This window comes from Sminthopsis crassicaudata, chromosome 3 (assembly GCF_048593235.1).
Source record: "Sminthopsis crassicaudata isolate SCR6 chromosome 3, ASM4859323v1, whole genome shotgun sequence".
Lineage (NCBI taxonomy): Eukaryota > Metazoa > Chordata > Mammalia > Dasyuromorphia > Dasyuridae > Sminthopsis > Sminthopsis crassicaudata.
The window spans coordinates 428,743,754-428,770,046 of NC_133619.1; the positions used below are offsets into that span (position 1 = coordinate 428,743,754).

Consider the following 26,293-nt stretch of genomic DNA (forward strand, 5'->3'; position numbering starts at 1 on the left):
AGTCTTAGTGTAAACAATGATTTTTTAAATATTTTGAGCATATGAATGTACTGTGCTTTTTTAAATTGTGTCCATATTTAAAATTTTAATTTAGGCTTTGATATATAAGCTGTTGGGAAGACAGCCCAAAGAGCTTATGCCTCATTATTTCTACCTTGAGGGGATGATGTAAATGAACAACAATTTCAACCTGTAAATTAAAAGAAAGAAGGGAGTAGCCTAGGTTTCTTTGGAGAAATTACAAAATTATTTTGCTTATCCAAAACTTTACCCAGAAATGAAGTTCCTTCTCTTTAATACTAGTCTTCTTCAGGTATGGCTGCAAGTGATGATACACCATGGCCTCCAAATTAATGAAAATGAGGGTCATCCAGAGATCAATGAATAGGCACATGATGGTCATTAGCTGGCTTTATAATACATAATAAAAAAGAATTACAAAAGTTCTATCTCATTATCTACCTATCATCTATCAATCTCCCCCCATATAACAATCAGTTTAATCTGTTATATTGTTTTAAAAGTATCAAATATTTTTCCATTGATTCTAACTCTTTTCATTTTAATGAGTAAATGGTAACATTGAACAAACAAAAATTGAGACAATAAACCACATTATCTAGTTTCAGTAATTTAGAATTTGTGGTAAAACTCAAGAGGCTGAATGAAGTTCATTTTTATTTTCACAATAGGAAGAAATGGGAGTTGCAATACAAATGAATGCTGTAAACCTAGTTTCAAGGGGAATGTTTGCTAATTTCAAAAGGAAAATGTGTTTGTTTTTTCTCCTAGCTTTTTATAAGAATACAAATAATATAATTTCAAGTAGAAATATAATTTAATAATTACAGGTTACCTGTATACTTCTCAAAATATACTCCTCTCTGAGGAGAAAGATTTTGCTTAATTTACTTTTAGTTAATATATTCAATTCAGTTTAATTCAATAAAAAATTCATTAACCCAACAAAAATGTATTATGTACAAACTCATACAAGGCATTGGGCTGGGCAATAGAGAATACAAAGATAAATAATGCAAGATTTTTGTCCTCGGGAATTTTACTATTTAGTAGAGAGATTAGATACATCCACAGATAATTAGAACATAAAATACAAAATGAGAGAGTAAGAGATGAACAATGTGTGAGGAGAGATCAGAAGGGTATAATATTAGGTGGTACAGTTGATAGTAATGGAACAGAGTTTGAACATCAGAGTTCAAATGAAAATTTTTAACTGATACTTTTGTATTTCATTTTTTAATTATTTTACATTCTTCCTGATTATTTCATTTAAGTTGAAATTAGAACTGTTTAAATGACAGACACAAATCTGATACATTAATAAACAAGGATTTTGTTTTTGCTATTCTATTTTCACAACCATGGGTGTATTATTCAGTGAACACAACACAGAAGCAAACTATCTTCACAACCACATGTGTACTGTGTGATATACACAGACAGTAAAAACAAAGCAAAAAAGAGCTACTAGACATACATATAAACTTGGTTCTGCGTTCACTACTATGTTGATTAAATGCCAAGGAATAACTGCAACAATGGTTTACCTAGAGGATAGTGTTTTAGTGGATTTTTTTCATTTTCTTTTCTTTTTCTTCAATTAATGCATTAATTTTACTTATTTTAGGCAATGAATGTACAGTTGATATTGACAGCTAAGTGGAATGCTAAGGTGATGAGAACGTTGTGTGAAACAATAGGTCTGGATGTTCAGAGTCCTTTTCTGAGCATGATTCAAGCAAAATTTGTAAATTGAAGGGTTTTCATTTGGCTATGTCTGATATCAGGTACTAAGAAATGTGTTTGCTATGTTAAGGTTGTGAAAAGTTGACATAAGGCATATTGTTGCATAGAAAGATATGTGCCTAGGTTATAGTGACATTGAACAGATAGTGAAGCATGATAACCATTAGCTCTCTCCTTTGCCAGAATGTGTTTTGTCACCCTGTTTTTTTATGTCCATAAAGTGAGATTGTTCCTGAGTAATTGCATGATCAGAGTGCTATCTTTGAGAGATTCTTCATTTATTGTATCCAGTTCTGCCATCACTTCCTCAAAGATCATTTATGTTAGACTTCAAGCTTTCTCAGGTGAATTTAGTGTCTCATAGCAAAAGACAAAGAACTTGAGAGCCAAGTCAAGTTGAATTGGGTGTGTTGGCTATACTTATTTCTTAGCAATTTCAAATGTTTTCTGATAAGCCTGTTGGTAATTTGATAGTGTTTTTTATTATTATTATTATTGTCTTCAGATGCCACTTTAGAAAAATATCTGACTTAATAACATTTCATTTTTAAGTTCAATTACTTTCTGATTGTCCAGCACTGAAAATAAGATACTTGTCCAAGAGCTCTAGAATGTCATTGCAGATATCTTGCAATTCCTCTATGATTTTCTCTCTGTATTATTCTCATTTCTCTCTATCTTCTGCTCTGTGCTGGGGATGACTCACCAGGAAGACTATCACACACTTACTACATTCTTGTAGGCTACTGAGAAGCTATTCCTCTCTTCACTGGATGGTTCATACCCTTGCCCAGTGACTGCCTTCATAGTAGAATCCATACTTTCATAACTTTCAAAACTTTCAGCCTGCTTAGCCAGTTTTGCTTTCTACAAAAATCCACTTTTATCATAGTTATCATCATGGCCATTCTCATGATGTGGTCAGCACAGTGACAACACACTTCCCTGCAGTGACTCAAATTCCACTTACTATGAGACCTTAAGCATGTCACTTAGATTCTGCCTACCTCCATTCCTTCGTCTACCTTTCATCTTTCATTATACATTTATATCTTTATGGCCTTTTCCATTCTAAAAATTACCAAGCACCCCTTTGATACTTGTTTAACTTATTCTCATAAATTTTTTATGTAGATTGAAAAGGAATAATATAGGTCAATAGTTACTGATGCTTTTTGACTCTTGTTGGGATAATAATTAAGTCCAAGTTGTCTTGTTTTGTTTTAAGGCACTTTTGGTATCTATTCCTTTTTTATATTTTGAAAATTTATCCTTCAGTGAACTTAAAATCATGCCATCTTCAGCATGATACTCCTCTGTGTATAATTGTTCTGATCTGGAGGTTTTCCCATTCTTTGTCCCCTCCAGGGATACTTCTGCCTCTTTCATTCTACCTTTAAAACAGTTATGTTGCAGTCTGAAAGTATTCATGATATGTATTTGTAAAACAACCTCTCTAATGATAACGTCAATTTAAGAGCCTACATTGGTTATAAAGGATGAATAGGTAGAGAAATTCACAAAGAACAGGCTTTGATCACAAGGGATTCATAGTCTAATAGGTACACAATCTACAGACAAAAATGAATAAACAAGATTTCTACAGGATAAATAGTAAATAGGCATTAACAGAGAGAAAAATCAGGAAAAAAAACTTTTTTATAGGATAGAATTTCAATTGGAATCTAAAAGAATCCAGAGAAGAAGATTGAGATGAAAAAGGAGAGAGTTCCAGCCATGAAAGACATCCAGTAAAAATGGAGTCAAGAGATGTAATATCAGGAATGAGGTATATCTAGGAGGCCAGTGTGATTAAGTCATAGAATATGTGGAAGAAAGGAAGGTGTAAGCTGAGTGGAAAAGCAATGAAGGATCCAAGTTATGATGGGCTTTAAAAGTCAAAGGATTTTGTATTTGAAGCTGGGGGTAATATGTAGCCACTGGAATTTTTTTTTGGTTAAGGAGATAACATTAATAATGACTTAGGAAGATAGATTTGATTGTTAGGAGATAAACGGACTGGGATGTTGAAAGACTTTGAAGAAGGAAGGAACCAAAAGATCATAATTACAAAAGTCTAAGCTAAGGTGACTAGGATCTGCATCAGGGTAATGACAGTTTCAGAGGAAAAAATTGGGTATATTTAAGAGATGATAAAAAAGGTAAAATTGAAAAGACTTGATACCAGATTGAATATGGAAGCTAAAAGATGGTGAGGAATTAAGTATGATGCCTATATTGTAAGCCTGGGCAATTAGAAAGATAGCAGTGTGCCCAATAGTAAGAATAGTTAGGAAGAAGCAAGAGTTTTGGGGAAAAGATAACGAGTTTAGTTTTAGATGCATTAGTTTGAACATATCTGTGGTACAATCAGTTTGAGATATCCAATAAGCAATGAAGAATGTGAGGGAGAACAAATATTAGAATCATAAGCATAGAGATGATAATTCAATACATGGTAGCTGATGTGATCACTTAGCAAAATAGTATAAAAGGTGGAGAAAAAAGACTCCAGAATAGTCTTGTAATAGCCTATAGATAGCAAATACAATCTGAAGATCTAGCAAAACAAACTGAGAAGAAATCATCAACCTTGATAGACATGTAGAATAAGGAGAAAACAGTTACCAATACTACTGAAAGGGAGAGAGATCGAGAATGATAAAGATCAAGAAAATGCATAAATTTGTCAATTAAGAGATCAATAGTATCTTTGGAGATAATAATGAGATCGGAAGCTGAGTGATTACATCTGAGGCCATATTACAGAGAGTTAAGCAAGGGAGCAATGAAAATGTGCTGTTTGTAGAGAGCCTTCTCAAGGAGGTTTTTTTTTTTTTAATGTGAGAAAATAAGATGTAGGCATATACACTACACACAAGCCTTATGTCTCTTATGTCATGAACATTTAAGACGAAAACCAAAAGCTAGTAGATATGGTTCACCAAATAAAATGACAAAAAATGAAACTGTTATTTAATATTCAGGGAATGACTCATTACTGTTGTCAGTCATTTATGAGTCAGCAATATATGTACAGTTAAATCACCAACATTTTAGAGAAAAATAAAAAGTATTACAAAGCTAAAAGGAAGAATAAAAATGAGAAAATTATTTGGGATACAATGAAAGCAACTCTAACCTCACTTATTTAAATAACCTACTGGTTCCCAAGAAACTATTTTAATGACCTAGAAAAAATAACAACAAAATTCATGTGGAAGAATAAAAGGTCGAGAATTGCAAGGGAACTAATGAAAAAAAAGTCAGAGGAAGGTGGTCTAAGTGTACCTGATTTAAAGCTATATTATAAAGCAACAGTCACCAAAACCATTTGGTATTGGCTAAGAAATAGACTAGTTGATCAGTGGCATAGGTTAGGTTCACAGGACAAGATAGTGAATAAAAATAGCAATCTAATCTTTGACAAACCCAAAGATCCCAAATTTTGGGATAAGAATTCATTATTTGACAAAAACTGCTGGGAAAACTGGAAATTAGTATGGCAGAAACTAGGCATGGACCCACATTTAACACCACATACTAAGATTAGATCAAAATGGGTCCAAGATTTAGGCATAAAGAACGAAATCATAAATAACTTGGAGGAACATGGGATGGTTTACCTCTCAGACTTGTGGAGGAGGAAGGAATTTGTGACCAAAGGAGATCTAGAGATAATTATTGATCACAAAATAGAAAATTTTGATTACATCAAATTAAGAAGCTTTTGTACAAACAAAACTAATGAAAACAAGATTAGAAGAGAAGTAACAAATTGGGAAAACATTTTTACAGTTAAAGGTTCTGATAAAGGGCTCATCTCCAAAATATACAGAGAATTGACTTTAATTTATAAGAAATCAAGCCATTCTCCAATTGATAAATGGTCAAAGGATATGAACAGACAATTTTCAGATGGTGAAATTAAAACTATTTCCGCTCATATGAAAGAGTGTTCCAAATCACGATTGATCAGAGAAATGCAAATTAAGACAACTCTGAGGTATCATTACACACCTGTCAGATTGGCTAAGATGACAGGAACAAATAACGATGAATGTTGGAGGGGCTGTGGGAAAACTGGGACACTGATGCATTGTTGGTGGAGTTGTGAAAGAATCCAACCATTCTGGAGAGCAATCTGGAATTATGCCCAAAAAGTTATCAAAATGTGCATACCCTTTGACCCAGCCATACTACTACTGGGCTTATACCCCAAGGAACTACTAAAGAAGGGAAAGGGACCTGTATGTGCCAAAATGTTTGTGGCAGCCCTTTTCATAGTGGCTAGAAGCTGGAAGATGAATGGATGCCCATCAATTGGAGAATGGTTGGGTAAACTATGGTATATGAATGTTATGGAATAGTATTGTTCTATAAGAAATGACCAACAGGAGAAATACAGAGAGGCTTGGAGAGACTTACATCAACTGATGCTGAGTGAAACGAGCAGAACCAGAAGATCATTATACACTTCAACAATGATACTGTACGAGGATGTATGCTGATGGAAGTGGATTTCTTCAACATAGAGAAGAGCTAATCCAATTCCAATTGATTAATGATGGATAGAATCAGCTATATCCAGAAAAGGAACACTGGGAAATGAGTGTAAACTGTTATTTTTACCTTCTGAATCTAATTCTTCCTGTGCAACAAAAAATTCGGTTCTACACACATATATTGTATCTAGAATATACTGTAATATATTTAACATATATAAGACTGCTTGCCATCTGGGGGAGGGGGTTGGGGGAGGAAGGGAAAAAATCTGAATAGAAGTAAGTGCAAGGGTTAATGTTGTAAAAAATTACCCATGCATATGTACTGTCAAAAAATGTTATAATTATAAAATAAAATTTAAAAAATAACCTACTGGTGATGAAAACAGGAAATGGGTAGAAGAAAAGGCATTGACATCAATTGTAATAATTGTTTATTCAAGTTTAATGAATGCAAAAAATTTTTCTATAACCAAAAGACAAAAAGATCTTAAGAAATCCCTTAGTAAAATTTTATTATGATAATCAAGTATAAGACTGCATTAGAATATAAAATATCTAAATGTTATAATTTGTTAATATTCTTATAAACATGTAATATGTGAATACATATATTTTATGATATGTAAAACTTCATTAAGTACAATGAAAAATAGTGAGTAGTATCACTTCACAAAATAGGGAGAAACCGTAAGGGAAAAACTATTTAAAGAAAGTTTAGCAAGAGACCTGACTAATCAAAACTATGCTGAGAGTATTTAAGGATGAAAGTTAAAGGAGGATAAGAGATTAGAAGATGGAAACTATCTACAGATTATTATAAGTAATTCTATTTTTATTTTTTATCATTAAAGACTAAAAAACCCTCAAGAAAAATAAAGAGAAAGGAAGAAAGATAAAGACAGACAGAGAGAGAGAGAAAGAGAGAGAGAGAGAGAGAGAGAGAGAGAGAGAGAGAGAGAGAGAGAGAGAGAGTATGTTTCAGTCTGTAATCAGACACAATCAGTTCTTTCTCTGGATATGAATAGGATTTTTCATCATAATCCTTATGAATAGTCATGGTTCATTGTTTTGGTGAGAATAGCAAAGTCATGCATAGCTGATTATCCCAGAATGTTGCTATTACATTATACATAGTACATTGCTCTTTGCTTGAGTTCATAGAGGATCTTTCAGGTTTTTTTCTTAGAGCATCCAGTTCATCATTTCCCAAAGAACAATAATAACAATAATATTCCATCATAAACAATCACATATTACAATTTATCCAGCCATTCACCAATTTATGAGCATTCCCTTAATTTCCATTTTTTTTGTCTTGAACAGATAGCTGCTATAAATATTTTTATACATATAGGGTTTTTTCTCCTTTTTAAAAAAATCATGCTTAGTAGTGGTATTGTTAGGTGCAAGATATGCAAGATTTTATAGCTTTTTGGACATAAATCATATGCTTTGATCATTCATCAATATGGACGTGGTTCTTATTTTTTAAAATACATTTTACTCAGTTCTCTTTATGTTTGAGAAATGAGGCCTTATCAGAGAAAGTTGCTTTAAAATTATTTTTGCTAACTATATTTCCTCCCATTATCTCTCTCCTTTCACCCACTCCCTCCTCTAAAATGACATCTCTTCTATCACCCTCTCCTTTCATATATTCCATTTCCTTTCTAATATAAAAAAACTTTGTCTTGCCTCTTTTTGTGGCAGATAATTTATACCATTACAACTCTCTCTTTCCCTTTGTCTTCCTACATTCCCCTTGCACCCCTTAATTTCATTTTTAAAGATATCTCTTTATATTCACACCTGTGTACTCCTTCTAATTGCCATAATAATGAGAAAGTTCTAATCAGTTACAAGTATCATTCTCTCAAGTAGACATATAAAAGACAAAACCTTATTAAGTTCCTTATGATGTTTCTTGATTACCTCTTTCTTTTGGAAAATCAAATTTTCTATTCAGCTCTGATCTTTTCATTATGAATGTTTTAAAGTTCTCCATTTCATTAAATATTACTTTTCCCTCTAAAGGATTATTTTCAATCTTGCTGGGTATGTGATTCTTGTTTTTAATCTTAGCTCCTTTGCTCTCTAGAATATCATATTCCAAGCCTCTTATTCTATAATGTAGAAGCTGCTACTTGAATTGTTTCTTTCTGCATGCTTGCAATATTTTCTCCTATAAGTGGGAGTTCTAGAATTTGGCTAAAATACTTCTGGGAGTTTTCATGTTGGGATCTCTTTCAGGAAGTAATTAGTTGATTCTTTCATTTTTATTTTATCCTTTGGTTCTAAAATATCAGGACAGTTTTCCTTAATATTTTTTATAAAGATGATCTCTGGGCTCTTTTTTTAATCATGACTTCATATAGACCAATAATTTTAAAAATAGCTTTCCTGGATCTATTTTCCAAGTCAGTTGTTTTTCCAATAAAACATTTCACAGTACCCCCCCTATTTTTTCCCTTTCTTTCTTTCTTTTTTGGTTTTGTATTATTGTATCTTGATTTCTCATGAAGTCATTAGCTTCCATTTGCTTAAGTCTAATAGTTAAGGAATTATTTTCCTCAGTGATCTCTTTTTTCCATTTGGCTAATTTTACTTTTTGAAATATTCTCTTTATTAACATTTTGATTTTCTTTTGTACACTCTCAAATCTCTTGCTAATTTTTCATCTATCTCTCTTCAAAATCCCTTTTATACTTTTTCATAGCCGAGACCAATTCTTATTTTCTGAGGTTTGGATGTAGGAGCTTTGGTTTTGTTATCTACAGAGTATGTTTTGTTCTTCCTTGATACCAAAGTAACTCAGAATCTTTTGCTGTTGTTGTGTGCCCATTTTCCTAGCCTATTACTCAACTTTTAACTTTTCATTAAAGTAGGGTTCTCTTTCCAGGGTGGAGGGTACACTATCTCAAACTATAGGATGCAGCTTTCTATAGAGATTTTTCTAGGGACTTAATTATAAGCACTCTTTTGTGACCTAGATGTGTACCTGTCTCATTGCTGCTGTAAGATCTAATGTGTTAAAGCAAATGAGCTCTTCATCAGTGCTATTAAAGAAACCTTTTGTGGGCTGAGGGACTACCCCCACTCTTGGTTTGCTCTTTTCCCAAAACCCTCTTACTTTTTCTTGACAAGTCTCTCCTGAACTCCCAAGGCATGTTTGGTGATTCTGGGCTAAGAACTTGGGAAGCTATCAGTATTACAACTGATTCAGAGAGCTCTAGACCCATACCTGCTTTGCTGGCACAGGGGCTGGGGCTGGGGCCTTGATCTAGACTGTACAGGAGCACTGTGGCTACACATTGACCCCACCATGGAGCCACAGACATTTTCTGCTGACTTTCTAAGCTGTTTTCATCTGGAAAATGTTCTACTCTTTCAGTTTTTTGTGATCTAATGTTCTATTTTTTATAATAATATATATTATATATTATAATAATAATGCTTATTTGAAAGAATTTGAAATGGTTTGGGGGAGAATACAGAGAATTCCAGCCTTTACTCCACCATCTTGGCTCTGTCTCCCCAAACCTTTTCTTAGCTCTCCTTGACTTCTGTATGACTGTATTGATCATGGTTTTCCTCTAATTTCTCTGGAAACTGTTTATCAATCCTTTTTGTACTCTTCTTCCTTGTTCTTTTCTCTGAATATGTGTCCAGAATACTTTTGTTTTTGATCTCTTTCCATGTCTCTATACTTTTCCTTAGATGTATTATCTACTACCGTATCTTCAATTTTTATTTCTTTGCAGAGGAATCCCTTATTTTGCTTTAAATCTTTCCCACAAGTGTTGCCTCTTTAGATGCCATTGAGTATCTAATCAGCAGCTTATATTCAAAAAATCATGCATTCACTTATTCAACAAGACTGTACTAAATATATATGAAGAGCTAAACACTGTAATAGGCACCATAATTCAAAGACAACAGTGAGCTTTTGTAACTAATTGCAATCAATGTGAGGAGCTCACATTAATCATGTTTTTCTCTAGGAATCATCACTCACATGAACTTTCCTATTGTCTGCTAAGGGCATCACCATTCTGTTGTTCACCAGGTTTTACAACACCATATTTTTCTTTGACCCTTCTCCCCTCATCACTATGTGGTAACACACAGTAAACATTTAATAATACATTTATTTATTAATTAATAGATCAATTAATACATTTGATTAATTGCCAAATCATATTGGTTTTACTCCCATAGTATTTCCAATATCCATATACTTCCTTCCATTTTGCAGCAATTATCTTAGTTTAGAACCTTAATTCTCCTCACTCAAGTTATTATAAAGGCCTTCTTTTTAATGTATTTGGATTCAGGCTCTTTCCCTATTTCCTCAGCCAATTCATCCCTTAGAACTTTGTCTATGTCATCTTCTTAGTGCAACAATCTAATAATTTTATTTCTCCACTCAAAAATCTTTATTGGCTCTTCATTCCATACCATATAATGGTATTTAAGACTTTATATAGCCCAACTTCAATCTTTTTTTTCCAGTATTATATTATACTACTCCCTTGGCGCTTATTATGCATCCCAACAAAATTACTCCACTTTTGTGGATTTTTGACTCATCTCTCTGTATATACTGCATACTATACTTGGAGAAGACTTTGCACAGCTTGTCACTCTCAATTTACTAAACTCACATACTTACTTCAAGGTAAAATTCAGGTGTTACTTTATAGATCCTACCTTGAAATCTTTGCTGCAGGTGAAAGAAGGAAAGTGATTACTTCTTCCTCAATTTTTTCGTAGACCTTTGCTTCAACTTTTTAATACTTTTCTCACTTTTTCTTATAGTTTAGTTATTTAATCATATATCTTTGATCATCAGGACTTTGATAATAGTTTTCATTTAGTGTCTTACATATAATAGGCACTTAATGATATCGTTGATATCTTTTGATTCATTCTAAATTGGATTTAAGGGACCTAGAATTATTAGGAATTGTGGGCCTCAATCTCTCTTCCAGAATCATCAATATCCATTGGCAGGAAAAATGTAAAGATGACTTCTAATAGCCCAGAATGCAATGGAGGTATATGACATCTTTGATGTCTAAGCAAACATTTGCTTCATCTGTCTTCATTGGACCACATTATTCTCATTCATCTATTCTTCCCAGAAAAGTCTTTACATGCTTGGGATAGATAACCCCCTAACTAATTGATGCCTTTGAGACTTTACTGGATGTGACTATTGTACATGCTACAGCTTCTTGGAACCACAGATAAGAGTTGAGTGACTCAGATGGAAATCAAAGATGAAAAGCAGCTCGGAAAAGGGCTTAGCTGCTCTCAGAGGAACTACTCTTTCCTTCACACCCTTCACCTTCGACACTTAACAAAATTTTGTTAAAGAAATGATTGAAGGGGTGGAGCCAAGATGATGAAGAAGATACATGCAAATTTGTAAGCTCCCTTCTTCCCTCATTACCAATTAGTTAAATCAACATCAAAAATAACACCAGACTAATAAAAACCACAAAGATTAGAAGCACAACTTACCAGCTGAAGAGAATGTGGAATTTCAACAGAAAAGATCGGTTCCAAGGGGAGGGGAAAAAAAAGAGGCCATCACAGACAGGGTTGGACTGGGAGCTAGCACTTTGTGCCAATTGGGCTGGGAGAACTCTGGGATCAGAGAAGCCACTGAGATAGAGGAATCTGACACAGGCTGTAATCTCTTCTCTGCTTATAAAACAGCAGTTCAGAAGACAAATCAAGCCACTTTAAAATATAAAGCCAGATCCTAAATCCACCCCAATCTGGAAGTGACCTAATAGATCTCCTCACGGCTGTGTAGACTGTGCAGATGCCTTCTGCTGTCCGGGGCTACTCCTTGGGGTAGTTGAGAGCCTGAACAGTGGGGACACAGCCTTAGGCAGCCTCAAATCTACATAGTTCAGGGCTCAGCCTAAGGCAGTGGAATTCTAGCAGCCGTGGAACTCCCAGAGAAGGAGAACCTTTGTAGTAGGGACCGCGGTTTCTGGGTAGACACTTCCGATTTGAGTTCAGGGGCTTTTCACATCTGCTGCTGATATCCACGGCCCCAAGAGAGGTATTGGCTGGGGTTTGTGATGCTTTCACTGTTCAGCCTTAAACCTCAGGGCAGTCGCTAGGCCACACAGCAGGGTCCTTCACTGTGTACTCCTCACAGTACAGCCGTGCTAAACACCTCTGAGGCATTTCTGGGGAGGGGGGAGGGGAACTCTCTCCCAGAGCTCTCTCTTACCTCAGGCACAGGGTTGTTGCATTCTACTCCCCTCCCCAATCTGGGAGGAAGCTGGTAAATAAATAAATAAACTTTTTACCCAAAGGGCAAACCCCAAAAGATTTTTAATAATGAGTAAGAAGCTGAAGAGAACGATTAACACCTTCTACATAGAGAAAGAGCGGGTATCCAACCCCGAAGAAGCTAACAGCAGCGAGTCTGCAGATAACACTCTAAAGGGGAATGATACCATCTCACCATCACATAACTCTCTCCTAGAAAAGACTATTAAAAAGTTAAGAGAATTTGAAGAAAAAATGGGGAAAGGAAAGAGAAGCTATGATAGAGAATAACAATGTCCTGAAATCTGAGTTGGAAAAAATAAAGAATTCACAGGAGGTTCAGGGAAACAAAATTTGTGAATTAGAAAAGGTTAAAAAATCACAGGAAAATAGGATTTCTGAACTGGAAAAGATGAAAAAATCTCAAGAAAGTAGGATTTCTGAATTGGAAGAAGAAAATAACTCACTAAAAATATTAGTGAAATGGAAAAAAATTCAACAGAACAAAATAATTCATTTAAAATCTCAATTGGGCATATACAAAAAGAACTAAAAATGTGAATGAAGAAAATTTCTGCAAAAGCAGAAATTGATCTAATTAAAACAGATAAGAAAGGAAACTATATGCTGCTAAAAGGTAGCATAGGCAATGAAGCCATATCAATACTAAACATGTATGCACCAAGTAGTATAGCATCTAACTTCCTAAAGTAAAAGTTAAGAGAGTTGCAAGAAGAAATAGACAGCAAAACTATAATAGTGGGAGATCTCAATCTTGCACTCTCAGATTTAGACAAATCAAACCACAAAACAAATAAGAAAGAAATTAAAAAGGTAAATAGAATATTAGAAAAACTAGGTATGATAGACCTTTGGAGAAAATGGAATGGTAATAGAAAGGAGTATACTTTCTTCTTAGCAGCTCATGGAACCTATACAAAAATTGACCATATATTAGGAGATAAAGATCTCAAAATTAAATGCAGGAAGGCAGAAATAGTAAATGCCTTATTCTCAGATCACAATGCAATAAAAACTACATTCAATAAGAAGTTATGGGTAAATAGACCAAAAAGTAATTGGAAACTGAATAATCTCATCTTAAAGAATGACTGGGTGAAACAGCAAATTATAGAAACAATTAATAATTTCATCCAAGATAATGACAATGATGAGACATCATACCAAAATTTGTGGGATGCAGCTAAAGAGGTAATAATGGGAAATTTTATATCTTTAGAGGCTTATTTGAACAAAATAGAGAAAGAGAAGATTAATGAATTGGGCCTGCAACTTAAAAAGCTAGAAAAAGACCAAATTAAAAACCCCCAACCAAAAACTAAACTTGAAATACTAAAATTAAAAGGAGAAATCAGTAATATTGAAAGTAAAAAAACAAACTATTGTATTAATAAATAAAACCAAAAGTTGGTTATATGAAAAAGCCAATAAAATAGATAAACCTTTGGTAAATCTGATCAGAAAAAGGAAAGAAGAAAATCAAATTGTTAGTCTTACAAATGAAAAGGGGAATCTTTCTACCAATGAAGAGAAAATTAGAGAAATAATGAGTTACTTTGCCCAACTTTATGCCAATAAATTTGATAACTTAAGTAAAATGGATGACTACTTCCAAAAATATAGGCTTCCTAGATTAACAGAGGAGGAGATAAATTGCTTAAATAATCCCATTTCAGAAAAAGAAATAGAACAAGCTATTAATCAACTCCCCAGGAAAAAATCCCCAGAACCAGATGGATTTACATGTGAATTCTACCAAACATTTAAAGAACAACTAGCCCCAATGTTATATAAACTATTTGAAAAAATAGGGGATGAAGGAGTCCTGCCAAATTCCTTTTATGACACAGACATGGTACTGATACCTAAACCAGGTAGATTGAAAACTGAGAAAGAAAACTATAGACCAATTTCCTTAATGAATATTGATGCTAAAATCTTAAATAAGATATTAGTAAAAAGACTTCAGAAAATCATCCTCAAGATAATACACTCTGATCAAGTAGGATTTATACCAGGAATGCAGGGCTGGTTTAATATTAGGAAAATTATTAGTGTAATTATTAATAATCAAATTAATAAAAACCATGTGATTATCTCAATAGATGGAGAAAAAGCATTTGATAAAATCCAACCTCAATTCCTACTAAAAACGCTTGAGAGTATAGGAATAAATGGACTATTCCTTAGAATAGTCAGGAGCATATATTTAAGACCGTCAGTAAGCATAATATGTAATGGAGATAAACTGGAAGGAGTAAGATCAGGAGTGAAACAAGGTTGTCCACTATCACCATTACTATTCAATATTGTATTAGAAATGCTAGCCTCAGCAATAAGAGTCCAGAAAGAGATTAAAGGAATAAGAGAGGAAATCAAATTGTCATTCTTTGCAGATGATATGATGGTATATTTAGAAAATCCCAGAGATTCTAATAAAAAGTTATTAGAAATAATCCACAACTTTAGCAAAGTTGCTGGGTACAAAATAAATCCACATAAATCCTCAGCATTTTTATACATCACCAACAAATTTCAGCAGCAAGAGATACAAAGAGAAATTCCATTCCAAACAAATGTCGAGAGCATAAAATATTTGGGAATCCATCTACCAAAGAAAAGTCAGGAATTATATGAGCAAAATTACAAGGCACTTGCCACAAAAATAAAGTCAGATTTAAATAATTGGAAAGATATCCAGAGCTCGTGGATAGGCCGAGCGAATATAATAAAGATGACAATACTCCCCAAACTAATCTATTTATTTAGTGTTATACCAATCAGACTCCCAAGAAACTATTTTAGTGACCTAGAAAAAATAACAATAAAGTTCATATGGAAGAATAAAAGGTTGAGAATTTCAAGGGAATTAATGAAAAAAAAGTCAGATGAAGGTAGTCTAGGTATACCTGATTGAAAGCTATATTATATAGCAGCAGTCACCAAAACCATTTGGTATTGGCTAAGAAATATACCAGTTGATCAGTGGAACAGGTTACATACAAAGGACAAAAAAGGGTACAACTATAGCAATCTAGTGTTTGATAAACCCAAAGATACCAACATTAGGGATAAAAATTCATTATTTGAAAAAAAAAACTGTTGGGAAAACTGTTAATTAGTATGGCAGAAATTAGATATGGATCCACACAACACCATATACCAAGATAAGATCAAAATGGGTCCATGATTTAGGCATAAAGGATGAGATCATAAATAGATTAGAGGAACAGAGAATAGTCTACCTCTCAGACCTGTGGAGGAGGAAGGAATTTATGACTAGAGGAGAACTAGAGATCATTATTGGTCACAAAATAGAAGATTTTGATTACATCAAACTAAAAAGTTTCTGTACAAACAATATTAATGCAAACAAGATTAGAAGGGAAGTAACAAATTGGGAAAATATTTTTACAGTTAAAGGTTCTGATAAAGTTCTCATTTCCAAAATATATAGAGAATTGATCCTAATTTATAAGAAATCAAACCATTCTCCAACTGATAAATGGTCAAAGGATATGAACAGACAATTCTCAGATAATGAAATTGAAACTATATCCACTCATATGAAAGAGTGTTCCAAATCACTACTGATAACAGAAATGCAAATTAAGACAACTCTGAGATACCACTACATACCTGTCAGATTGGCTAAGATTACAAGAACAAATAATGATGAATGTTGGAGGGGATGTGGGAAAACTGGGACACTAATACATTGCTGGTGGAGTTGTGAAAGAATCTGGCCATTCTGGAGAGCAATTTGGAACTATGCCCCAAAAGTTATCAAACTGTACATACCCTTTGATCCAGCAGTGCTACTAGTGGGCTTATATCCCAAAGAACTACTAAAGAAGGGAAAGGGACCTGTGTGTGCTAAAATGTAGCAGCTCTTTTTATAGTGGCTAGAAACTGGAAAGATGAATGGATGTCCATCCATTGGAGAATGGTTGGGTAAATTATTGTATATGAAGGCTATGGAATATTATTGCTCTGTAAGAAATGACCAGCAGGATGAATTCAGAAAGATTTGTAGAGACTTGCATGAACTGATGCTGAGTGAAATGAGCAGAACCAGAAGATTATTATACACTTCAACAACAATACTGTATGAGGATGTATTCTGATGGAAGTGGATATCTTCAACATAAAGAAGATCCAACTCACTTCCAGCTGATCAATGATGGACAGAAACAACTACACCCAGAGAAGGAACACTGGGAATTGGATATAAAATATTAACACTACTGTCTATCTACCCAGATTACTTATACCTTTGGAATCCAATACTTAACGTGCAACAAGAAAATTGGATTTACACACATATATCGTATCTAGGTTATACTGTAATACATGTAACATGTATGGGAGGGAGTAGAGGGAGGGAGGGGAAAATTTGGAAAAATGAATACAAGGGATAATGTTATAAAAATTACTCATGCATATATACTGTCAAAAATTTATAATTATAAAATTAATAAAAAAAATGATTGAGTGAAGAAACAACATAAATGATTTAATTTTTTAATAGAACTCTTATGAGGGTGAAATTCAAGCACATAAATGGACATTTGGGAATCTTCTAGCCCATTTTACTAAAGAAAAAGTGACTAATCCTATACTAACTCCATCCCACAGGTCCCTAGTGGGTTTAAATGACATTTCACTTATTCCTAAAAGAACCACACCCCTATTAGTGATAGGTCAGCTCAGTAAATCAGACTAAGGATTATGGATTATTATTACCCCAATAGATTATTAAGTTTTCATCCTTTTTCTATATTAACAGAAGTAACTTTTGCCTAGTGAGTCGTTATGAAAAATAAATGTATGCCATTGATTACAAGAGGAATTTCATGGGAGCATCTGGATGGATAAAGGCAATCCACATTACTTGAAAAGCAACTCAGGGTTATGCCTTCCTGACAATACAGATGACAACTGACATCTTCCTCCATGGACAGCTGATACCATGTCCATTTATTACTTATTGTAAGATATTTTTATGGTTCTCAGAACTGGGTTTTCCATTTTATGGAAATTGCTAAGTGCTTCTAATGAATCAGATCTATTTAATAATGATACTTGATGAGTTTAAAGCTATTTTAAATGAAAGGACTCTTAAAATGTTTGCTGAATTCCCCCCTTTTTAATGCTATAATTATTGTATATCAACATTAAAACATAATCAGAATCCACTTATTTTTTAGTCAATTTTTTTCTGTAAGAAAGCCATTTAAATATTCACTTATGAAGGATATGATACAAAATGAGAAGCATTAATATTTGAATTACAAAGGTCATATAAGAACAGCTTGAAGCAATAGGGGCGTGTTTCAAAAATATTAATTACATGATGTTGCTTTGTGAATAAAATTACTATTGAAAAATATGGAAATGATTATAAAATAATTATGCTTATGAGGCAAAGACATTATCTTAAAGCAATTCAAGCTCAGCCTAGCCAAAAGGATATTCAGTCAATACTGGAATTTTAGAAAATTAATAAGGGAAAAGAGTGGAAGCTTGGAACCTAATAAATATTTAAAATAAAATATAGCCCATGAAGAGCTCATAGCAATGTAAAAACATGGAGAACCAGGGCACTACAAAACTCTACTGGCAAAAGTTTGCTATTTCATCTGTATTTTCAGATTTAGAGATCTAATGATGGGGGCAAAAATAGAAAAAAAATCTTCTACAATAGAATTGAGAACAAAACAACATTTTTAAAGACAAATTCCCTCCTCTGTGGTAACTCTTAATCCTGGCTATGAAAATATATTTTACTTACCTATTCGTAGAGTTATTTATCTCAAAGTCTGTTTTGATACTTCAAAACAAATGATACTTTGTGATACTTCAAAGAATTATGATTTTCTTGTTAAGAATACACTTTCTAACTAATACAAATAACATCACTTTCATGATTTAGTGGATATTTGAATGAGTTTCTATGATACCCAGATTGTATTAACTAGAAATCAACTTGTGGAATGTGTTTTGTTTGCTTTGTCATATTTTAGTTAATCAATTGGAAGAGTAGTGAAAGTGAATTTAAGCTACTGATGCATTCTATTTGAAAATTGTTTGCTGTTTAAATACCATGAAAGTGTGAGTTATAGAGTCATAAATCCTAGAATCATTAGTTGCCAGACCTGGAAGGGAACCTAGAGTTCATCTTTCCCAAACTCATTTATTATACAGATGAAGAAAAAACTTGATGTACATAGACAAGAAATGATTTGGCTCAAATCACACAACTAACAAAAAGCTGAGAAAGAAACCCAGTTCCTCTGAATCTAAACTTAGTTGTCTGTACACTCTCATATTTATTTACATATCCCCAATAAAGTGTTAATTTCTCAAAGGAAGGGAAATACTTTTTACTTTGGTTTTCTCCTCCTCCTCTTCCTCTTCCTCCTCTTCCACCACCTCCTCCTTCTTTCTTCTTTCTTCTTCTTCTTCTCCTTCTCCTTCTGCCTCCTCCTTTTCTTTCTCCTTTTCCTTCTTCACCTTTTTTATGCCTTTCCCTCTTCTTCCTCTTTTCCCTCTTCTTTCCTTAACATGATGAATTACTGTACTGACTACACTTTATTTTCAAAAACTAGATCTAAGCAATATTGTTGAACAATATTGAGGAATGTTCTCTCTGTGTTTCAATGTAACCCTATATTATTCATGTGAATATGTTCACTATAAAAAAACCAGCATGCTTTTAAGTATATTTCCCTCTTCTGATTACCATTTAAGATAATACCTTTAATGCTTTTATAATGACTAATCTTATATTTGAGCTCTAGTGTATTGGCTCTCTATAAGGTTGGAGAGCAGGAAAGGAGATTGAGGCATCTTTTTTGAAGGGCCATTTTCTCTGCAATTTATTTCATTGCATTGCTAGTTTATCACAGTTTATCTTTTTGGAAGACTTAGTTACAACATTTCCAAAGCATTTATAATGCTTTGCAGGAATGTAGTCAGGATATAAGTAGGTTACTATCAATAAGCATTTATTAAGTGTCTGAGTATGGTAAATCACTTGAATAAATATTTCTCTTGGGAAAATATTTTTGGATTTTCTGTGGTAAAAAATGCCTCCACTAAAGAATCTTATCAAAATACAGTTAATATTGTCCCAATAGAAAACATTTATGACTTTTTTGATTAACTCCTAGTTTTTTTTTCAGAGACTTAAATATCCAGAGAACTTAGCAGTCAGTACTTTGAATAAAATATAATGTAGGATGTGTTATACTTTGAGAGAACTATGATTTTAACAATTTGATGTATATCACACCCTTTTCTCTTTCTCCTCATAGTGCTCCTTGTCTTTCTCTTCCTTCTCTTTGTTTTCCTCTTCCTTCTTCTCTTCATCTTCAAATCTAGCACTTATAAAGTGCTTTAGGGTATGCAAAATACCATGCAGTTATTATATGATATATGGAACAGTGATAAGGATCTTACTAAAAATAAGCTATTGATATAAAATCTCTGAAGGTCTGATGTATACATGGAGAATTAAATTAATTCTCCTTATTTCTACAGAGCAAAAGCAGGAATATGGGTGTAAAATTGCAGAATGCCTGTTTTAGGCTTGATATTAGGGGAATATTTTCAATCATTCATATCCTCCCTGATGGAATGGGCTGCTTCTAAAAGTAAGGGCTTCCTCTTCCTTGCAGTGCTTTTAACATAGCCAAGAAATCTGCTTCTGGGAGATATGAGCAATAGGAATTTTCATTTATGTACCCTTTAAAATAGTTGATCCTTAGGGTAGTTCTTCTGGTTTTGAGATTATATTATTCTGATTGTTGGTAATTTAACTAAAACCATCCCTGTAAGTACATCTATCTATGTTATCTCAGGGAATTCAATTAATTCCTCTAGGTATCAGTTTTCTCATCTATGAAATGAGTTAGCTAAATAAAATGTCCTATACAATACCTTCCAATTCTAAATCCATGATCCCATTATCTAAAATAATCATCTGAATTAAAGCAAAAATATTCTCCTCTTTTGGAAGAAAATAGATTCAAAAATTCATCTCTGTGAAAATAAACTAATTAATCATATGTAGAAATGAAGTTCACTTTTATACATGGATGATCAATAGGCTTAAGAACACATTTAGATGAACAGATCATATCCAAAGGGACAAAAGTGGCTGTCCATACAAAGCAATTGTTTAATTACCAATCCATAATTTTCTAAGTTGCCAATGCCACTTTTCAGAAAATAGACCATTAATCCAGATAACTATTTCAGAATCAGGAAATTATGTAGTAATAGCTTGAATTTATCCTCCTCTTTTCTTTTTTAACATAAATTCCTCTTTTTTCTAAATATACTTTGAGAATTTAAAAAAATGCTTCCATGATACAATTCTATCTTGATTTAACTTCCTACTTGTGTGACTGCTCTCTTTCAGTCTCCTTTGCTGGATCTTCATTTAGGTCATACCTAATAATAATAGGTATCCCCCAAGGTTCTGTTCTGAATCCTCTTTACTTTTCCATATTACTTTACTTGATGATTTCATCAGACATCATGATTAATTTATCATTAATGCTGAAAACTTTCAGATGTGTTTATCCAATCCTAACCTTTTTTCTAACTTCTAGAATTACTTTTCCATATTATTTTTTGATATCTCAAACTGGATGTCCCACAGATACCTTAAATCTCCATATTGAAAACTGAGCTCAGTATTTCTTTCTCACTCCCATTTTGCCAAGTACACCCTTGTTCTGTACTTGTTCATTAGTGATGAGGGTACCACCATACTTTCAGTTCACTAGGCTTACAGCTTAGATGTCATCTTTGAGTCATTATCACATATCCAATCTATTGCCAAGTCCTATCAATTTTTACCTTTCCATCATTTCTTGTATATACCTATTTCTCTCTTCTGACACTACTACCCTATTGGTACAAGCTCTCATGACCTTATTATATAAGTCCTTTTGGTTGGTCTCCCTGATTATAGCCTCTCCTCATTCCAATTCATTCTCTAATCAGCTATCATATTAATTTTCCTGAAACACAGATTTAACCATGTTATTCTCCTGCCCAAAAAACTCTTTTGGTGTCTTATCATTTCTATATTCACATATAAATTATTCTTTTTGTCCTTTATAACCTTACTTTCTCCTATTTTTCCAATCTTCTTACATTTTAATATCTCTCAGATACTCTGTAATCTAATTATGCTATTCTCTCTGATATTCCACAAGACACTCAATCTCCCAACTTCATTCATTTACTGGAATTCTTTCCTTCCTCATCTCAGTCTTCTGACTTTCTTAGCTTCCTTTAAACCCCAGCTAAGAATCCCATCTTCTACAAGTACCCTTTCCCAATGCTCCTTAATGTCAATGTCATCACTGAAAAATTACCTTAAATTTATCTTATATACTTTGACCACATATAGTTATTTTTATATTGTCTCTCCCATTAGAATATGTTTTATGAAAACAGGGACTGCTTTTGCCCTTCTTTATGCCTCCAATACCTAGCAAAGTTTCTTAGACTTCATATTTTGCTTTAAACAGCAGATAGAAGGTTTAGAGTAGAAAAGACCAGATTTCATTAGCCTAATTCATATTTTCTTAGCATTCATGGGCAAGTTATCTGAGGTCTCAATACCCAACCAACTAAAATTCTTAGTTAGAGACCTGACATTGATCTTAACTGGTGGAGGGTGGTTTTTATATTCAGCAATAGAATTAAGTACAATTCTGATGAAATTAAGAAGTGTGGTACTTCACAGCAGGAGCCATTAGGGCATTACCCATCTCATGACCCTCCCCCCTCAATTAACCCTGCATGGGTGGATGGAGAAAGAGAAGGGAAAAGAGGCAGTAACACAATCAGTGCCACCTATGAAGCAGCCTATGACAAGATTACAAAAGGCACTAGTAAAAAAGCTAAAAAAGATTTGATATATCTGATTTGATAAATGTTATTGAAGAGTTTGATTCATAAGGTCAATAAAGGAGAAGATATATTCCTTTTGATTTGGAAAATATCAAGGATTTGAAAAATGATTGCACTCTTTATGGGGTTGCATCATATTATGTTAAAATGGTATTAGAGAAATTTTAACCCCTAGTTATTGGAAGCTTGCTGTGGCTTTTGGAGTATAGTGAACTGTGTAGGATATAAGCCCAACAAACTAGGCAAACTGGAGTTAATATACAAATCACTTTTGACCAACTAGTAGGTAAAGGTCAGTATGCAGATGTTTTAGCACAGATTAATTACCCTTTGATAGCATATGAGCAAATTGTGCTCCTGCTATCAAAGCATGGGGCTCCCTCCCAGGACAAGATAGTGGGGAAGACTTCATGAAAATAAAGCAATGTCCCAGTGAACTCTTTGCTGATTTTGTGGGACATCTGAAAACAGCTGTCATATGAATTATTGGAAAAAATGCAGCTACAGAAAATGCTAATGAAGTTTGTAGAAGAATTACATGGGGACTACACAAAGATGCTCCTTTAGAGGAGATCATAAGACTCTGTGCCACTGTGGGCACAAATGCCTTTTATACTCAAGCTATGATGCAGAACATAGGAAGACAGGGTCTCTCTTGACAAGGGACTTCCAGAGAGACTCATTGATGCTTTCATTGTGGTAAAGTAGGGCATCTGAAAACTCAATGTAGGCAAAGAGATAGAATGAGAAGACAGGGTGAAAGAATAAGACCTAGAACCCCATGTCTAAAATGCAGTAAGGGCTTCTACTGGGCCTCAGAATGTAGACTGATCCAGGGAAATGAGAGGCAGGGCCAAGCTCTAAGACCTCAAATAAAAAACAGGTAGGGCATGATGTCAGCGGAGTTTATACCTAGAAAGTCTTTAGAAGTTCAGGACTCTGATATGATCAATCAGCAGAGAAACAATCAGATGGGAGAAAGGGATTATAATTGGAGAGAATACAGGCTTTTTAACCCAATAGAAGACAGTGTCTAGTATGAGCAGCTCCAATATAATCACCAGGTGATGTGAAGAGATCCACACAATGGTGAATGGAAGGGACTAGATAAGTTAACTGCCTGAGGGAGAGTATGCTTGTATTTCTACAGATGGAGAAGGAATCAAATGGGTGCCAAAGAGCAGTATTTGCCTTGTCCATTGGAGAGAAACAAAAAAAAAGAGAAAAACCTCAAAACAAAGGAGAAGACCTAAAAATATCTGACACAGCATGGCTGATAATAAGACTGATACAGGACTTCAAAATCTGCAGGAATCATTGGATTCCTTGACACATGATGAGACTATTGCAGGACTTCAAAGCTTGTAGGAATTATTGGATTCCTGACACATGAAGTAATGGACAATAGATTGGTTTTGGACTATTTGTAGGACTTATGGACATGTATAATTCCTCATGTTGATTCATATTGTTTGTTATAAAATATTAAATCATTACATGTTATTGCAAGAAGGGACCTTGAAGATTATCCAGTGCAACCTATTGTCTAATACATGCAGAAATTGAGGTCTAGAAGTAAAATAACTTTTCCAAAATCACACAGATAGAAAATATTTGGTCTGAAATTTGAATGAAAGTCTGATTCCAAATAGGGGATTCTTTAATGACATCTCTTTCCAGCCTTTGAGGATATTATATGACATTTTGCTATAGATTAATATTTGAATTATTGAATTAATTAAAATGTCCATTAGATTCATATTCATTAAACAATTATTTGTTGAGTTTCTACTATATACACAGCATTATACCAGGCACTATCTATCATTTTCACATGTCATATTGAGGACTCACAAACATAAACTGTTTTGTATTGGGAAAGATTTTTCTGTCAACACATCAGTCATGTTCTCACTAATATTTTGAGACCAGGTTTATCACTCTGTCAATAAGCACTTGACTGGTACAGTCAGCATCTATTAAGAACCTCTATGCAGAGGACTAGAGAAGACAATTTAATACAAACAGCACTGTATTTGGTGGCAGAACACTTAGATTCGGAGCCTATTCTTGTGTGCAAGTGAAATATTATTTCAGGCAATTTATTCACTTTCTAAACCTTTGGAAATCAGTGTAAAATTGAGGATGATAACATTTGCATAAAATCCCAAGGAAACCACTTTTTGTACTGTAAAGTTTTATAAGGCTGCTATTATTGTTAGAGTAGTCATTAACTTCAGCATAATGTAAAATATGTAGAAATAATTTTTGCTCTAGAATTAACTAGAAAAAGTATAGATTTACAGTAACCATCAGGTCTTTTAAAGAAATACCCAAACTTTAAACTTTTTAGAGAAAGCCACAAATTCTTGTATAACAGAGAGGGACATTTTCCTAATTGAAGACACTGAACATTTTCCCTGTGCTTTTTCAACCCTTTGACATTACTAATCTCACTCCTGTGACATCACTCAATCATGCTAAATCATATCATTAGCCTTGCCTCCTATGACATTGCCCTCACTCTTTACCCTGATTGCTAACATTATGTAACCTGTTATTTATATTGTTTGCCTCTCCCTCGTGACATTATTAAGCCCAAGCCTATTGATGTCATCTGGGAATTTTCTCATGCAGAGCTCATACAAGCTTTCCAGTTACATCAGAAGTAATATTCACTAAGAGGATGTGATTCTGGTTTCAAAGTATGTACTCTACCTTTATAAAAGTCTGAGAGTTGGCTTTAGATATTTTGATTTTATTTGCCAAATTTTATAATAAAGAACCCACAATTTATCAATTTCCATTGTTCTTTCAATTTCAATTCAATTTTGATAGTTGGTTCCTTGGAATTTACTATCTGGGTTTTACAAATTTGGCTTTGTTTTTGAAGCTGCTAGATGGTATAATGCATGGTGTTTTAAACACCCCTTAGTTCAAATCCTACCTCTGACACTCAATGACCATGTTACCTTAGGGAAGACTCATAATTTCTCTCGGTCTCATCTTTAAAGTGGGGATATTAATAATACTTAATTGTGTGACCCTGAGTTAAATCTCATAACCTTTCTCACAATCCCAATCACTTCAGGAGGATTAATATGAAAATCAAATGAGATATATGAAAATCAAATGAGATAATATACAATAAGTGATTTATAAATATTAATTTTTATGTAAATATTAGTTACTATTCTTTCTCTGGGATTTAAAAATATATCTTTCTGTGGGATTTGAAAATCTTCTACCTTTTGGATTTTACAAAGTAAGTCATTTCTAAAGTATTTATGATTTACAAAGTTTGTCTTGTTCCATTGGATTCATGAATCTCTCCCATGAGGTTTATTCATTAAAAAGAAAAGGAATGAATCCTACTCCCAGATCATTCTGGGAGCTTTTGATAAATCTGGCTTCAAAAGCTACTAAATGTGTTTTCAAAAATGTAGAACTAAACTGGTAACAAGATGTGAGTGATGACACTTCTAAAGAAACTGGTTGTGAATTTACTGATTAAAATGACAGTTCATCACTTGGCACCTCTGGATACAACAAAGGAAGATGATTTGATGCATGCACATAGCAGGAGTGCCATTTTGGGAACTGGGCTAGGCAAGAGCCACAGCCACTCAAATATTGAGTTCTGATGTAAGTGTGATGACTCCCAACTAGCTATAAATACTTGGGCTTTTAAAGCTTTGCAAAACCTGATTCCTTCATGACTTAAACTTAATTCTATGATCTTACTGTCTTATTCTTCTTCCTAT

At 33.6% G+C, this 26,293-nt stretch overlaps 1 pseudogene; it reads right to left on the reverse strand.

Moving 5' to 3' along the window:
- Positions 1 to 1,933: 1,933 nt before the first annotated feature.
- Positions 1,934 to 2,783, reverse strand: LOC141562208 (14-3-3 protein beta/alpha pseudogene; annotated as a pseudogene).
- Between the last annotated feature and the right edge of the window lie 23,510 nt (positions 2,784 to 26,293).